General features: G+C 31.3%; 1 pseudogene; it reads right to left on the bottom strand.

Annotated features, from left to right (window-relative positions):
* Positions 1 to 7,941: 7,941 nt before the first annotated feature.
* Positions 7,942 to 19,073, bottom strand: part of LOC139849550 (protein CDI-like) — a 35,881-nt pseudogene continuing 24,749 nt past the window's right edge.

The following is a 19,073-nucleotide window of genomic DNA, read 5'->3' as shown; positions in this document are numbered from 1 at the left end:
AACGAAGTAATCATGATGTTGGGCTAATTACTAAAATTGGGTAATTGGGCTTTGTACCATAATTGGGGTTTGGACAAAAGAACGACACTTGTGGAAATTAGGCTATGGGCTATTAATGGGCTTTATATTTGTTTAACTAAATGAAAGTTTGTTAATGTTAATATAAAGATTTACAATTGGGCGTCCCTATAAATTACCATATACACTCAATCGGACACGATGGGCGGGGTATTTATATGTACGAATAATCGTTCATTTAACCGGACACGGGAATGGATTAATAGCCACTAGAATAATTAAAACAGGGGTGAAATTACATTCAAGGGTAATTGGTGTAATTGTTAACAAAGTAGTAAAACCTTGGTTTACACGCAGTTGATAACCTGGTGTATTCATTAAACAAAGTATTAAAACCTTGTTACAATTCGAATCCCCAATTAGTTGAAATATTTAACTTCGGGTATAAGGATAATTTGACGAGGACACTCGCACTTTATATTTATGACTGATGGACTGTTATGGACAAAAACCAGACGGACATATTAAATAATCCAGGACAAAGGACAATTAACCCATGGGCATAAAACTAAAATCAACACGTCAAACATCATGATTACGGAAGTTTAAATAAGCATAATTCTTTTATTTCATATTTAATTTCCTTTATTTTATATTTAATTGCACTTCTAATTATCGCACTTTTATTTATTGTTATTTAATCGCACTTTTAATTATCGTACTTTTTAATTATCGCAATTTTATTTTATCACACTTTTATTATTCGCAATTTCATTATCGTTATTTATTTTACGCTTTAAATTAAGTCTTTTATTTATTTAATATTTTACATTAGGTTTTAACTGCGACTAAAGTTTTAAAATCGACAAACCGGTCATTAAACGGTAAAAACCCCCCTTTATAATAATAATATTACTTATATATATATTTGTATTTTTATAAAAGTAAACTAATATAGCGTTGAGCTTTGTTTAAAAAAAAAAAAGATTCCCTGTGGAACGAACCGGACTTACTAAAAACTTCACTACTGTACGATTAGGTACACTGCCTATAAGTGTTGTAGCAAGGTTTAAGTATATCCATTCTATAAATAAATAAATATCTTGTGTAAAATTGTATCGTATTTAATAGTTTTTCCTAGTAAAATATAAACTATTTCGTATACCTTAGCTTTGACATCAGCAGCCAACCAAACTGCTCAAACCATTTCACGTCATCATATTAAACAATCCAAACACAATGTATTAATGACGTAATCCTTACACGACTGAAATAGAAAATACAAAACGAATAGAACTCATTACAAAATAGAACTTGAGATTATGCACCAACACTAGGGGAGGTGATTCTCACACACCACTTTTTGATCCATATACACTTTTGTCTCATAAAATCACAGTTATACACCTAGAGAGTTGAACTTATATTATTAAAGTAAGTATAATTAAGGGTAAAATAGATAATTAGGTGTACATGGATCAAAAATGGGATATTCGCAGCAAATTAATGGATAGAGTATTGACAAACAAACCTTTATAATGAGTGGCACTTTTTGAATTCTCTCTCCTAAAAGGGCGATCCGGCCACTGTTCACTGCCTTCCACCACTGAATTTTAAGTTTTTTCTTTTGATTTTTGCATCTCACCACCCCCGCCAATCGATTCATACATAGTCGAATTGCAAACCCTGAAATTTTCATTCAGTTCTGACCACCACTGCCATTCCCACGCGCCGCCTTGCTCAGCTGCCGGTATTCCACGTGCCGGCGTGTGAACCTCTGTTGCACCGCCGTTTTCTGCCGTTCTCTTCCAGTAAGACTATCTTAGATCTCCGACCAAAACCCAGGTGAGTATTGGTCTGATTTGTCGCTTTCAAATTTGAGTTATAGTACTGAGATACCTGCTATCTCTGTTATTGCTATCTGCTGAGTATCATGGTGTCCAAGAAGAAGAAAAAGTACCAAGATTTAACGGACACTGCTACTAGGATTTTGCGAAACCGATTGGTTAGTCGTGGAACATCGGATGCGGCTTCTAAAAGTGGAGAAGTGTTTTCATCTGATTCTGATGGGGATCGTTCATCTCCGATTATGAATGACGTCGTACGTTCCAATCTGATGGTAGATGAAGTTGATCAGCCAAATAAGAACGAGGGAGATGTGCCAATTGATCAACCTGGGAAGGATAATTGTGATTCAGAAGGGAAGATTCTGAAAACCTATAGTTCTAGAAAGAGGAAGGGTAAAGTGAACCAGCTGATTGAAGTTGGGGATGGTCCGTCAAAGGAAAAGAAGAGTGCTCAATTTGTTCCTTATGTTGGTGATTCTTCTATTCCTGCTAATGAAAAAATTCTCCCTGAAGTAATTAAAAAACGCAAAGGTAACAGGAAGAAAGATGGGTATGGTAAGAATTCTGCTGTAACTGATCATTCTATTGATGATATTGTTGCTAGTAACTATGATATTATTGCTAAATCTATTGGTGAAACTATTGCTGTTGCTAAACCGGCTAGTCCTGTTGTATTCTTTAAAAGTTCAAAAGATGGTAGCTATAATGAGGTTGATGTAAACCTAGTGGCTGCTGCTGAGAATGCTGTTAAGTTATTTAAGAATGATGGTATTAGAGAGTCAATTGTTGTTCCTGATGATTTCTCCCAATTTACATTGGGTGACAATGTAAATTTAATGAATACGCAGGATAATAATAGCGGTGATAAAGATAATGTGTTTCTGGGATTAAATCTACAACAATGGAAGGGGTTGAGACTAGTGATGGGCAATGCAATACAAATACTAAATCCCCAAGAGCATGGGTAAATCCAAACATCATTTTTGCTGACTTCTTAAAACAAACCAAAGATGAAGAAGAATTAAAAATGGAGTTCATTCCTCCAGTTTTAATGTCTAGTGGTCAAAAGAGAGTAGTTTTCTCCGCCGAGGAGGTTAAGAAGGGCGGTAGTGCTTTTTCCCTTCAATTATATGGGTATTTTATTGGAACTTCTATGGAATATAGGGTTGTTAATGCCCATCTAAGGAGAATGTGGCGAAGGTATGACCTTAAAGAAATCGTCAAAACAGCTGCAGGATTTTATTTATGCAAATTTAATAACGAAAAGGGTATGAAGGAGGTTCTTGAGAGTGGTCCATGGTTAGTTAATAATGTTCCTTTTTTCGTGAATCAGTGGGAACCTGGGGTTTGGCTTGAAAAAATTGAACCTGAAAAAGTTCCAATTTGGATTTGCATTCACAATATACCCATTGAACTATGGAATGGCAGAAGTATAGGTAAACTTGTTAGTGGTATTGGTAGGCCTATGTTGATGGACAAAGTTACTTCAGAGAGATGTTTAAGTAAAAGTGGAAGACTAGGTTTTGCTAGAGTTTTGACTGAAGTCAATGCAGCTGATGACCTTCCTAGCTTTGTCGAATTTTCCTATCCTGTGATTGGTTCTTTTCCAGCCAAAGTGGGTAAACTTGAGGTGACTTATCAATGGAAACCGCCTTTATGCACTCATTGCAAAGTGTTTGGGCACTCTTTTAATACTTGTAAAATTAGGCCTAAAACAGAAGATGAAGTTTCAGCACAAGTGTTAAAAGACGCTTTGAAAAACAACAATGATGGTGAAACAGTTGATTTAAATAACCAGTGTGTTGAGGACGGCTCTAAAGTTGTTAGTCAGAAAGGAAGGGTATCTCATAAGTTGAATTTTGATAATAATAAAAGTCAATGGCAGTCAACAGAAGCAAAAGGTATCAAGCAAAATGCAGTTAAGAATAATCATGGTATTAAAGACAATATTGCTGTGGAGGAAACAAATTGGAATGTGGAGTCCCAGAAAAACCGAAATCAGAATGTTTTAAGGAAAACAGATAAAGGGAAGGGCATTGATGGTGAAGGTAATAATAAGACATATTTCAAAGATAGAATTGAAACAAACAATCCTTTTTATGTATTAGTAGATGATGAGGGTAATGGTGATTGATGTTAAGTTTGATAATACTGTTCCGATATATCTAGTATAGGTCCTCGAGTTTCGCTCAAATTAATGTTATTCATGTTGTAATCCTCGTTGTATCATTTCCTTATCAATAAAATTATCTTGCTTTTCAAAAAAAAATATTGACAAACAGTTAAAAGGAAGAAATCTACAGTAAGATATATACTGGCTGAATAATTTAATATAACTACTATTCCTTCCTAAGTCTTTCTTTTTTGACTTTTTTGCTCAGTTGGTCCCTCTATTATACCCCAAATCGCTAGTTTGGTCCCTCAGTTTTTAATTTGGCAATCAGCGTCCCTGAGTTATTTTAATTTTGCAATTGGCGTCCCTCCGTCAAATTTCTGTTAAAAAACTCCGTTAACCTGGTCATGTGCAATGCATGTGAGGGTAAAATCATCTTTTTACTAAAACAAGGGACCACCGGCGCAAAACTAAAACTGAGGGACCACTGGCGCAAAAATAAAAACATAGAATTTTTCTCTTTTTTTCTGTTCTTTTTTTTATTCTTTTTTTTCTCTTTTTTTTTAATTTTTTCCTTTTTTTTCTTTTTTTTAACTTTTTTTTTTGTATCGAAACTTTTTTTAACTTTTTTTAATTCTTTTTTTTAACTTTTTTTTTTGTATCGAAACTTTTTTTAACTTTTTTTTAATTCTTTTTTTTAACTTTTTTTTTCTTGTTCGAAACTTTTTTTTAACTTTTTTTTTCTTGTTCAAAAAAAATTAATGCCATAGCCGAGACTCGAACCCGAGACCTCTCATTGACCCGACACCTCCCTAACCATCTGAACCATTCTGTTTTTCTGATTAAATGTGAGACCCGTAAATATATAACCCGTATTAATAATGTTTTTATTCCCTTCATCATTTTCTTCAAACCAATCGGCCCAAAACAATACTCAATCGTAATAATCAAAACGTTGAAATGGGTTTTAGGATTAACAAACAGAAACGATTTTACTGGAATGATCAAACACAAAAAGAAAGGAAACAAAAATAAAGAAACAGCAGAAGCAGAAGCTGTTCGTGAAAAAAAAAATATAAACTCAAATCGTGTTTTTGAAATTAAAGTTGTTTTAACCCACGATTCCTAAACAAAATATGTTGCAAATCTTTTATAGAAACTTTCTGAATCATCAATTTCAACAGAAACACTAAAACAAATACGAATTTCGCGATGAACAAAACGTTTGACTTTTACAACCGAAACTTTGACTCGTAAATTCGACTTTGATAACAAAAATTGGAAGTTGATATTTTACAGGAAGTTTCACTAGAGGATTCCTAACAGGACTGCATTATTACTTTTTGAAAATTGAATCGAATTCGAGGTTTTGGCAAAATGGGTCAAGAACAAAGGTGTCGATGGAAAAAAAATATTCCTGTTTAAATTCGATAAAAAAATAACTATAATAATAATAATAATAATAATAATAATAATAATAATAATAATAATAATAATAATAATAATAATAATAATAATAATAATAATAGTAATAATAATAATAATAATAATAATAATAATAATAATAATAATAATAATAATGAAACCGGGTTGTCACATTTGTTGTATTATTTCGATAAAAAAAAGTTAAAAAAAAGAAGAAAAAAGGAAAAAAAAAGAATAAAAAAAGAACAGAAAAAAAAGAAAAGAAAAAAAGAGAAAAATTCTATATTTTTATTTTTGCGCCAGTGGTCCCTCAGTTTTAGTTTTGCGCCGGTGGTCCCTTGTTTTAGTAAAAAGACGATTTTACCCTCACATGCATTGCACATGACCAGGTTAACGGAGCTTTTTAACAGAAATTTGACAGAGGGACGCCAATTGCAAAATTAAAATAACTCAGGGACGCTGATTGCCAAATTAAAAACCGAGGGACCAAACTAGCGATTTGAGGTATAATAGAGGGACCAACTGTGCAAAAAAGTCTTCTTTTTTTATCAATGTTTTAAGAAATAATTTACCTGTGTAATCTTTCGAAACTCCAGAGTTATCTATTGAATCTCTAGTTAATCCATGTTTTGATGACCACCGCGTTTTTAGGCGAATTATATCTCCATTCTTAGTGTTTGGGGTAGCGGTGAGGTCATGAGTTCGAGTCTCGTTCAACTCACCTTCTTAATTAATCTTCCTGAAATATGGAGCTCCAGATTGACCCTGAGGGGGGTTTTCTCACATTTATATAGGATTCAAACTCGGTCCACCTGTCCCTCGGGATGGTATAAGGATCGGGTTCCTGCAATGCGATTCGGGTTTTCTCTCGAAAGTTCGTGCGTGTGTGGAACATGACGCGAAGGTTAATTCCTCCCTGGGTGATACCAGCACCCAGCAACTTGCCTTAAAAAAAAAAGAAAATCAATGTTTTCATGGATCCGAACCTTCCGTTCCAAAACTAAATCAACTGCATTCCAAGACCCGTTAAAATGATGGTTTGAGTGACTGATTTATTTGCGAGTGTCTTAATGATCAAGTTTTTAAGTTCAAATGTGCAATCTAGTTGTAGTACTGATCGATAATGTAAAAAGTTCAAATAGAGCAAAACTACTGCAAAAGAAGTGTTGCTCTCTTTCACAGGGCCATTTCCCCTCTATGGATCAGTGTCGTAGGTTCACAAAAACCGAATGCATTTTGCATTCGTTTCTTTATGTTTTCTATTTTATTGTTCAATACAAAATAAAATGAAATATTAACATTTTGAACATTAACCGTAATACTACGAACCACCAACTTTTAGTCTTAAACTAGAAAAAAATTCGACCGCGCGTTGCTGCGGTTGTATTCAACGCGCGGTCGAATTTGGATATATGTTGTTTGGTATTCAATATATCTAATAGATTGAGTTGTTTGTTGTACGTGTATGTATATGTATGAAATATGCCCCGAAATATTTAGTTTTTTTTTAACGATGTCCGTTTCGCGCGTAGTTAGTCCCGTTGTGTTCGTTAGATTTTTTCGAGTTGAACGATGATTTCGAAAAAATTTAACTCGCACCGAGCGATATGAAATACAGCCCGAAATATTTAGTGTTTTTTTAACGATGTCCGTTTCGCGCGTAGTTAGTCCCGTTGTGTTCGTCAGATTTTTTCAAGTTGAACGATGGTCTCGGAAAAATTTAACTCGCACCGAGCTAGAAAATAGGGCCCGTTAAAAATTCGAGTGGAATTAGTTTCTTTTATTTTAATAAAATTATATATTTACGTTTTCTACCCCTGAAAAAGTGTAAACTCAAGGGAGCGTTGTGTAAGTTAAGCCGAAGTTGAGGGACCGGTTATAGTGTGAACGCAAACTTAAAACAACAATCCGATATAACTGAAACGACGAATTCTGCCACGCCTTTACATGGATAATTCAACATCAAAATTCACATCTAAGTTTCCCATGAACCCTCCTGATCTATAAATATTATCATTATCAATTATCATTATCAATATTTACTAAATGCCATCAAAAAATTGGTCGTATTATATACTTATGCTTGCCGTATTTGCTAGAGGAAATTTCTGTAACATGAGAGTTACTTAGGGGGTAAGTTTTGTAAGTATTTAGGGATAAAACTTAGGTATAAATTATATTTTGAGGAGTTAAAACGTAACTTTGAAATTTAATACAATAATTATTAAATAATACTCACCCAATTTTTTGACGGGATTTATCTTTTTTCCCGTTGCGATTTAGGTTTCTCCGTCATCACCGTTCAGCTCGAAATAAATTTACGAACAAAACACAACTAATTATATTCGAAATAGAGTTTTTTTTAAAGGGAAATATATACACTATATAATAAATAAACTCAACTTATAATTGTATCAAGTGAATGTCTAATGCAAATTGTAAGTTCATGAGTTGGTAAGGCAAAAGATTCGAGTCCTCTTGACCTCTTTTTTCTTAGTTCTCAGAATGTTCCGCTGCAACGCGCGGTCTGAAATATTTCTAGTTACTACTAATTTGTAAGTTGCAAGCAATAACTATGAGGAGCATATAACTTATGTTGGCGAAAATGTGTAGATCGGCAGAGTCATCAAACTTTGTATTTTCTTTGGAAACTCACCAAATTCATTTTGTAAAAGTTGGATGTTTAGACAATACCTCCACCTAATACCCTATGTGGTAGGAACAATTATCTTCTCACTTTATCAATAATTGTATTTACTCCTGCGTTCCATTACAAGTGTTCAGTTTGACTTTTCAGAGTCTTTTTAGTTAAACTTTGACTCTAAATAAATTTTTTTTTTGCTATGTAACTTTTTACAAAAATGATATGAATGGAATGTTTTTTAAATATATTTTAATGGATATAAATTTTATCAAGTATTATATAACATAAATAAAATAATTTAGAGTTAAAGTTAAACAAAAAGGACTATGAAAAGTTATATTGGACAATTGTAATGAAATGGATGGATTATCAAAAATGAGATTCGAACATGCGCTCGTTTTGATGAAAACTTCCAAATGACATAACTTTTATCACTAACGGGTACGGGGTATCACTGTCATTCGTAAATATACAATTTATGTTGTAGGAACTATAAAGTTAGGAAAGAGCATAACATAGATATTGGAATTAGCAAAAGATTAGGTAGTTTGCAGTGAATGCGCATGTGCAAATAATTGAACCTGCCAATTATCTACCCAACCCTCCCTAAACTCATGCATTTGGTCCTTTCCTAGTTTGGCAGTGTGTGTTTGGTACTTTTAATCTCCCTTTTCACCTTTTTGTCATATTTATTCATCCTTCTACCCACCACATATACTTTTCAAACTTAATAAATTCGATTTTTTTATTTGTAAAAAAATTCAAACAAATACCTCATCGATCCTAAATATATTGTCTTGTTTTAATTTTAAAATTATTTTCTTTTTACTTTAACTTAAAATATTATGTTTATATTATATCTTATTCAATAAAATTTATATCATCAAGTTGATTTTTGAATATATTTTTAACGGTATAAAATTCATTAATTATTATGTAATACATAAAAAATAATCTAAAGTTAAAGTTAAAAAGAAAAGATCTCTAACATTAAAATAGGACAATAGATTAGAGATGGACGGATTAGTGATTTAAGTTTGCTATCAATTTTAGCTAATTTTCATATTACTAATAGCCACATTGGTCGTTTTAGACCATTTTTAATGGTGATGAGCAAAAGTGACGTGTTGAGGGTTGAGGTGCAGTACTTGACGGGCGTGCTGATAAACTGTAAAATAAAGGAGTGACTTGTTGGGTGATGTGTTAAAATAATATTGGAAGTTGGGTGAAAAAAAGAATAAAAAATAATTAAAATATATTAAATAGTAATAAATATACCAAATATATGTTGCTCGCCAATTTTATTTCCTGTGCTCAAATGTGCACCTAATAATGAAAATTGGTTCGAGCTAGATTTCTCCGTTATCAACGTTCAACTCGAAATAATTTTACGAACAAAACGCAATTAATTATATTCGAAACGGAGCTTCATTTTAAGAGAAACATTTTGGATAAATTATATAAATAGGATCAAGAGAGAACTTAGGTATGGAGAGAACTCATAGAACCATCTTCAATCTGGTGTAGATTGAGGTCAATCTGGTGCTACGGGTTCTCTCCCATCATTGATTCTCTCTGGATCCTCACCATATATATATATATATATATATATATATATATATATATATATATATATATATATATATATATATATATATATATATATATATATATATATATATATATATATATATATATATATCAAGTGGATGGCTAGAACAAATTGTAAGTTCATGGCTTGTTTGGTTGGCATCTTTGGAAATGACGAAACAGGGTTTTTTCAACTTTAAAAAATTGAAAGAGAATTGTATTTTCGATTATATTCAATTGTATTCGTTTAATTGATTTGTTAGTAGAGGAAAATCGAAATAAGATGGAACGATTGACTAATTAAGCCATTGTAATGGTTGTTTTCTCTCTAGCTCCTTGTTAGAAGGTTTGATTCTTTTTAATAAAAAATTTTGTTGTTAAAAAAAACTAGAGAATTTTTTTATAAAGTATTTGTAAGTAACTAGAGGGGGTGAATAGTTACTTAATACGTTTTTAACACTTTATCGATTGATCACTAAATTTGATTAACTATGATCAACCAATTCAACTCAAACTTGATGTGTGGTGTTTATGTTCAAAATGATAAGTAAAGTAATATAAAGTACATAGACACAAGGATTTATAGTGATTCGGGTAGATGTTAACTAATCCACCTTAATCCACTCCCCGATTACACTTTTCTCCAAACCCGGTGGAGGTTCGATTTACAAGTCTTCAACTTCTTTGGTAGGCAACAAACCTAATCTTTCTAAGTCTTTGAAAGACCAACTCCAACCTAGCACAACTTGTCTTCAACTTGGACAAGCATTAATCTCCAAATAAGATTAATCAACTTCTTAAGTCCCTTTAAGGAAGTAGATTACTAAGCTAGCCTATGCTTCTACTAATTGAAGTTACAAGACTTATACAATTAGTGATGATAATCCTAAGACAAATTTAGGATATACATCACACTAAGTAAACTCACAAGATAAACAAATTTGATTAGTAAGTTTACAACAATCAAATTCTATATCTATAAGATCATAGAATCTTCTCTTGCTTGATCACATTTGAGTAGTAATTAAAGCCCTTGTGATCTTTGGAAATAAGCCTTTGAAATGTGCATGAGGTTCCGCTTCAAATGTTCTCCAATGCTTGCTATTTATAGTGGAATTCAAAAACTAGCCGTTGTCACACGGTCACTGGCACGGTCGACCGTGGTTCGATCGTGCGTGCCTCAGTCCAAAATATGTATCCGTTGTATAGCCGTTTGACTCAGATTTGACACATTTTAGAATCTTTACTTCATCTTGCACCTGCAAAAGAAACTCAATATCCTATGCAAGTACTATATGCATTAAGTGTGTGAGATTTGGTTTTATTGTGTGAAAATGACATAACAATTCAAATGTGGTAAACCTAACAGTCTTGGAGAAGTGTCTTGATTGTCATTTTGGGTAATCTCAGTTTGGTCAAGACTTAGTTAGATTCATTAATGTATTTGGTTCAATCCTAAAGACTAGTCAACATGTCATTAACTTCCTAGTTTCAATTAATCACAAATCATATTTATTTCAAGATTAAATAAAGATTAATTGAAAGATGTCTTTCTAAGTTAAACATTAAGTGTGTCAAGACATCAATGTTAAGTTATACTTGGACATGTTACATAATGTGTTACTTAGACAAGACCAAATAGATTATTGACCATTATTGCTTGTAAACCATTTTACACTTAATTCATTGAAGTAAGCTAGTTATTTGAATCCTAGTGTTCTAACTAATAACACATAGCAAGCATGTTAACAAGTTGGCAAATTAATGAGTATTAAACATATTAGCAAGTAGCAAGTAATACTCACATATAACAAGAGATAGTTATTCTAAAATCAATCATATAGATATTTGCACAACACTATGGTTTAAGCTTTAGCAAGCTTACTTGCAATATAACATATTGCATGATTAATGTGTAGGCACACATTAATGTCCAACACATGTACAAGGGAAGAACAATCTCTAGTTGGGACTTGGTGACCATCCTAAATGTATCTAAGTGTATTCTAGGATTATAAGTCTTTACTAGTTACACTTAAAGATGTTGTTCTTCATTTAGCCTTAGTTTGTCACTAAGTAATCTTTAATTGTAATCAGTGTTCTAGTGACATTGACTTATGTGTGTTGGTACCTGGTGATCATTCTAAGAATGTGTAGACAAGTTTTAAGATCACAAGTTATTGATTAACACTTATGTGTTATGCCTAATCATGGTTAAATTATCATTAAGATGTAATTAAGCGTGATTAACCATGATTAGTGTATTTATGACCAAAACACAATTGAGTATGGAGGATGCATCTATTCTAAGCGTGTTGAGAAAGGTTGAATTATAGATGTCGGAAAGTGGTCAAACTAAATTTGATCAAAAATGGTGATAGTGAATTCTGCGGTCGCACTGCGGTTGACCGTAGTGGAGACCGTGCAACTTGTTTTCACAAAACTGCGTTGCAGATTCAGTCTGGGCTTCTACGATTGGGTATACGGTCGACCGTACTTTGACCGTGTAACTTTATGATGTTTATTTTCATTCTAAGTTTTGTTGATTTGGTCATTTGCAAGATCAAGTATGGATTAGTGAACTTGCGTGTTTTATGTTAAGATGTCGATCATCACTTATGCATATTTATGTGTCATCATCAAAACATATTCTTTGGTTAACCATCATACTTAACTTTGTCGGTTAGTTCATTAACCAACATTCAACCAACAGTATTTTCTTCTTCTCCTTTTCATTTTAAAATGCACCCCGTTTGGCTCAAATGGGATTCCGACGGATTTTGAATTAAATTTAGACACAAGGCGTGTCTAAATTTAATTCCAATTTTGCCGATATCCCATTAAATTTCGTGAACTAAACGGGGCCTAAATTTGGTCTCTAACTCTACTTAAACATTAAATTTATAGTTTGCCCATCCAAATCCACCGTTATCTTTCACCACCAAAACATATTGCGGCTTAAAGATTACATTAATTTGTTATAAGGGTTTTCATATGAGATGTTTTTCGAGTAAAGAATGGATACAAAAGAGATTAGGTGGTGGCTACCAAAGTCGTGATGAGACAAGATGGTTGGGTGATGTAGGGTAGTCGGGTAGTGAAAGATCGTAGTAAACTACAGTATAAAATTTGATGTTCCAATAGAGAAGTAAAGGACTTTGTTAGATGATGCGAAAAAAAAAAAAAGATGTTCTTTCTACTTTCTAATATATTTGGAAACATGTATCGAAATATTATTAGGTGCACAACATATTATTATTCTAACTAGTGTGTTATACAAGTGAAATTATGACACATTTGAGTTTACTTTACTTTTTTTTTTTTTTTTTTTTTTTATAGAAAAGTTTACACATCTCAAATTGTGAGAACTAGTTGTGGAGCCCTCGCTTCGCGCCGGGGGCTCCGTTTTGAATGCGAGTTAAAAAAAAGTCTTGATCTATTTTGTAAAAAAAAATGTTTTTCGATATCTTTTGGTAGCATTGAAGGGTTGTTCCTTTTACGAAAGTTGCTTATTTTTATCGTTAGAGACAAAAAAAAAAAATGTAGCACAGTAGTTACGTGGTGGGTGTTATTATTCAGTATTTTTGGTGTTAGTGATGGGATAAATAATATTTTAGAATATAGGTCTAAAATGGGGGGTTCGATTTGTATTTTAATCAAAGTTAGAGGTTAGGTGTGTGAAAAATGAAAAATAGAATATAGGTATAAAATGGAGAGTTCGATTTGTATTTTAATCAAAGTTAGGGGGTTAGGTGTGTAAAAAATGAAAAATTAAATAGTACTATTCATAACTAATAAGACAAATTTTGTCTATTAGTTATATTAGTAATAGTAATAGTAATAGTAATTTATGCTTTATGGTATATTTCTCATTGTTTTATCTTTGATAAATGGACATTATGTGTTAGTTGCATTCAAATTAACCTTTTCTAGCAAAATAAAGTCATTTCTTCATTCTTCTATGAATTACCCAATTGATCCCAATAATAGAATGTGCAAGTGGCCCTTTCTTGTTACATGTTACATCGTAAGACTTGTTATAGAAAGGATTAAAGAGCGTCGAGCTCTATTCTCGAATTCGCTACTACCATACTTCAATTCCTTTTTCAACCACACTACATTATTCTTAACTTTCGGTTATATTTTACCTATGGGGAAAAGTGTCGATTACGTGCTTGAGATTCTGAAAAACTTAACTGGCATTTTTTTATACATGTGTATTCTTCTGACTTGCTTTACGAACAACTAATCCAGAACAATTACTCGTTTCGTGAATACCCGGAGTTATCAGGAATGATCCTCTGTGGCCACAATGATATTACTTTTTTCAACTTTGTTGATTTGAACTCACAAATGAAAAATGATCTGGTCAAATTTGTTGAGATAATGTTAAAAAATCCTTATTTATCTTATGGTAATACCAGTTACACCAAAACCTAACTAGTCTAGTTCAATTCAACTAATAATGTGTATATAACTTAAAAATTGGCAGGTTACATGATAAAATTAACCGATGACATAGTATATTATATGTATATTCAGTATTTTACTGGACATTGATTCATAAATTAAATGCTAAATTTTTTATTATAAGAAAAATTCACTTGTATTCATTCCAGGGTTTTTTCTTGATCCACAATTTTCTTTACTTTACCTTAGTAGCACCACCATTATACATATATACAAGGTTGCAAAATTCACTTTTCGGAAATTAATCGGTCGGGTCTTTGAAAAGGATAATCGAAAATTTAGGGATTAATCAGATTATACTTTATACATCGAAATATTATATTTATGTGTAAATATAGAAGAAAATCGAAACATAAACATTAAAATATTAATATTCTAAAATTGTTAATTTTTTTCAAAAACTCTTAAGTATAAGTTTAAATTCATGTTAGAATGTTGACCAATTTTGACTTTAACCGACATTGATTACCATATTCGATTTTGACCCATCAATTGACTTTGACCTATTAATTAAACAAATTTTAAAAAATCGAAACGGATTGCTCTTAAAAAGGAGTAATCGGGGATTAATCGACGAATAATCAGGAATTAATCGGGTTTTTTACAACAGTGCATATATATATATATATATATATATATATATATATATATATATATATATATATATATATATATATATATATATATGAGATCAAGGGATAAGCACTAATTTTAGGATAAGGGAATAAGTGATTTTGTTTTTTTATATCTTTAGTTCTAAAGCTCCAATTCAAAAAAATAAAAATTTCTGAAAATAGCATTCATTGTGTAGATTCAGAAAAAAGTTTTTTTTTGTTTTTTTAATTTTGACCGCAACTTAACATATATCTGATGCATTTAACCTGTTTTTAGTTTTTTTTTTATATTTTAATTTAGCCCGATTTAGAATTTAGGGGTTAGGGTTTAGAGTTTTTTTTAAACCCTAAACTCTTAACCGTTCGTATTAAAAACTCATTCTAAACTCTATATCTAAACTCTAAACCGTAATTACTAAACCCTAAACACCGTTTTTCATTAATCAGAAGTCATTTTTTCTCTTTTTTTTTGTTAACATACATCTAGTGCATGAACAACAGCTAACATGCATCAGATGTATGTTAAGGATCCGGTTAAAAAAAAATTATTTTTTTTCTGAATCTACACAATGAAAATTGATACCATCAATTTTTTTATTTTTATTTTTAAATAGAAGTTGTAAAACTAAATATATAAAAATCACAAAATCACTTATCCCCTTATTCCACCAACACCCACTAAGCGCTGGATCCTTACCATATATATATATATATATATATATATATATATATATATATATATATATATATATATATATATATATATATATATATATAAATAAGAGGTGGTCAGGATCCCGGTGGAGCAGAGGATACGGTTAGGATAACGAACTTGAAACGCGGAGCCCGAGCGTCCGGCGAAGCCGATACATACATATCATATCATATATTGTCTATATTTAGATTATATCTTGGATAGCAACTAACCATTAGTCAACCTTGTATTTTTGAATCCTTTTACTCCAGATTATGAACACCCAATCGGATCTGTCAAAAACGAGCTGACGACTACAGGGGAAGCGACTATATATATATATATATATATATATATATATATATATATATATATATATATATATATATATATATATATAAAGTTTTTATCAAAATCCTAAAATGATGACATCATAATTAAGCTATTATCTTTTTTTAAAAAAATTAAAAAGAAAATAAAAAAAATCTTAGTATGTTGGATAATGTCATTAACCAAATTAATTTTAAATTAATTAACCAAATTAATTTGTTCTGTTTTGTAGCAGCATGAACAATGAACTTCTAAAGTTAAAAACTGACCATACACATTACCTCAACCATTCCTATTTTATACCATCATAAAATCATTCTTGATAATATTTATAATATCAAAAAAACATATCCTTCATACTTATCTGACTTCTTCAAACATAATTGTCAGATTATGAAGACTAACAAAAGAAATCATAAGTATTTGGATTAAACGCTGACCAAAAGAATTTTTCTTCGTGTTATTTATTGATATTTTTATCATGAAAACATTGAATTGAATTTTACTAGATGCACTATTCATCCCAATATCCGATAAAAAAGATGCATATACATCCATATATTGATATTCTAATTATGAAATCACTTAATGTTACTGGATATTGTGTTCATCCCAATATTCAAAATATAAACAAAAAGGATTCATATACTGATATACATCTATAATCAACGTACAAAATGGAGACTGCAAAATGAATTCGAATGAATAATTGATGCACAAAATATAAAGTAAATAAAAAATTACTCCGTTGGTACCTGTGGTTTGTTCATATTTGCATCATAACACCTAAACTTTTTTTTTGCGTAGTTGATATCCCAGTTTTGCTTAACTATCGTGGTTGGCACCCCAACCTAACTATAGTAAAAGTTTAAGGGAAATTTCATCATTTTTGACCATGGCCCTGGCAAATTCGTACAGTTATATATGTAATATAATCGTCTACGAATGTATTATATATACAATCTATTCACATTCTTTTATTTTTTTTAACCACAAATCACTAAACTCACAATCTTTCCGAGCTTCAAACCATAGCCCACCTAAAGTATAATGTATGTCCTTCGAGTACGTTAAAATGTCCCGTTCATATCGATTATAAACGTTCCATATTAATTGATTTCGTTGCGAGATTTTGACCTCTATATGAGACGTTTTTCAAAGACTGCATTCGTTTTTAAAACAAACCATAACCTTTATTTTATCGACAAGGTTAAAAAGACACCACCTAGATTATCCAGAAATGATAATCTAAAAATATCACACTTACACACTACCAATACATATTGGTTTACTATACTAATATGTTACAACAAAATAAATTTCGAATGCAGTTTTAAACAATATTATACATGCATGCTGACACCAAATCTTGTCCACATATTAGCATGCAACAGCGGAAGCTCTTAATAATCACCTGAGAATAAACATGCTTTAAACGTCAACAAAAATGTTGGTGAGTTATAGGTTTAACCTATATATTTATCAAATTGTAATAATAGACCACAAGATTTCATATTTCAATATACATCCCATACATAGAGATAAAAATCATTCATATGGTGAACACCTGGTGACCGACATTAACAAGATGCATATAAGAATATCCCCTATCATTCCGGGAAATCCATCGGACATTATAAAACAACATCGAAGTACTAAAGCATCCGCAACCATGGATGGGGTTCGTTAGGCCCAATAGATCTATCTTTAGGGTCGCGTCAATTAGTAGATCGGTTTACTAATTCTTAGGTTACCAAGTAAAAAGGGGCATATTCGGCTTCGATCATTCACCCATATAATGTAGTTTCATTTACTTGTGTCTATTTCGTAAAATATTTATAAAACTGCATGTATTCTCATCCCAAAATATTAGATTTTAAAAGTGGGACTATAACTCACTTTAACAGATTTTTACTTCGTCGGGAAGTAAGACTTGGCCACTGGTCGATTCAGAACCTATAACAAATATGTACATATAGATCAAAGTATGTTCAAAATATATTTACAACATTTTTAATACGTTTATGTTTTAAGTTTATTAAGTCGGCTGTCCTCGTTAGTAACCTACAACTAGTTGTCCACAATTAGATGTACAGAAATAAATCGATATATATTATCTTGAATCAATCCACGACCCAGTGTATACACGTCTCAGGCTAGATCACAACTCAAAGTATATATATTTTTGGAATCAACCTCAACCCTGTATAGCTAACTCAAACATGACTGCATATAGAGTGTTTATGGTTGTTCCAAATAATATATATACATGGGTCGATATGATTTGTCAAAACATTTACATACGTGTCTATGGTATCCCAAGATTACATAATATATTAGAATACATGTATAATACAATATAAGTTAGCTAGGATATGATTTGTATATAATTGTTACAATATTTCCCGTAGCTAAAACAATCAAAAAATATCCAATCTTGTTTTACCCATAACTTCTTCGTTTTAAATCCGTTTTGAGTGAAACAAATTGCTATGGTTTCATATTGAACTCTATTTTATGAATCTAAATAGAAAAAGTATAGTTTTATAGTCAGAAATATAAGTTACAAGTCGTTTTTGTAAGAGGTAGTCATTTCAGTCGAAAGAACGACGTCTTGATGACCATTTTGAAAAACATACTTTCACTTTGAGTTTAACCATGATTTTTGGATATAGTTTCATGTTCATAAGAAAAATCATTTTCCCAGAAGAACCACTTTTAAATCAAAGTTTATCATAGTTTTTAATTATCAAACCCAAAACAGCCCGCGGTGTTACTACGACGGCGTATATCCGATTTTACGGTGTTTTTTTTGTGTTTTCAGGTTTTAAATCATTAAGTTAGAATATCATATAGATATAGAACATGTTTTTATTTGATTTTAAAAGTCAAGTTAGAAGGATTAACTTTTGTTTGCGAACAAGTTTAGAATTAACTAAACTATGTTCTAGTGATTACAAGTTTAAACCTTCGAATAAGGTAGTTTTATATATATGAATCGAATGATGTTATGAACATCATTACTACCTCAATTTTAGTAGGTAAACCTACTGGAAATGATGAAAAAATAACTTGAGCTTCAAAGGATCTTTGGATGGCTTGAAAGTTCTTGAAGCAGAATCATGACACGAAAACAAGTTCAAGTAAGATTTTCACTCGAAATAAGATTGTTATAGTTATAGAAATTGAATCAAAGTTTGAATATGAGTATTACCTTGTATTAGAAAGATATCTTACTGTAAATAAGAAATATTTCTTGAGGTTGGATGATCACTTTACAAGATTGGAAGTAAGCTAGCAAACTTGGAAGTATTCTTGATTTTATGAA

This window comes from Rutidosis leptorrhynchoides, chromosome 5, assembly GCF_046630445.1.
Source record: "Rutidosis leptorrhynchoides isolate AG116_Rl617_1_P2 chromosome 5, CSIRO_AGI_Rlap_v1, whole genome shotgun sequence".
In the NCBI taxonomy this organism is placed as follows: domain Eukaryota; kingdom Viridiplantae; phylum Streptophyta; class Magnoliopsida; order Asterales; family Asteraceae; genus Rutidosis; species Rutidosis leptorrhynchoides.
The sequence above is the reverse complement of the archived record's forward strand: the minus strand, read 5'-3'. Positions and strand labels throughout refer to the sequence as shown.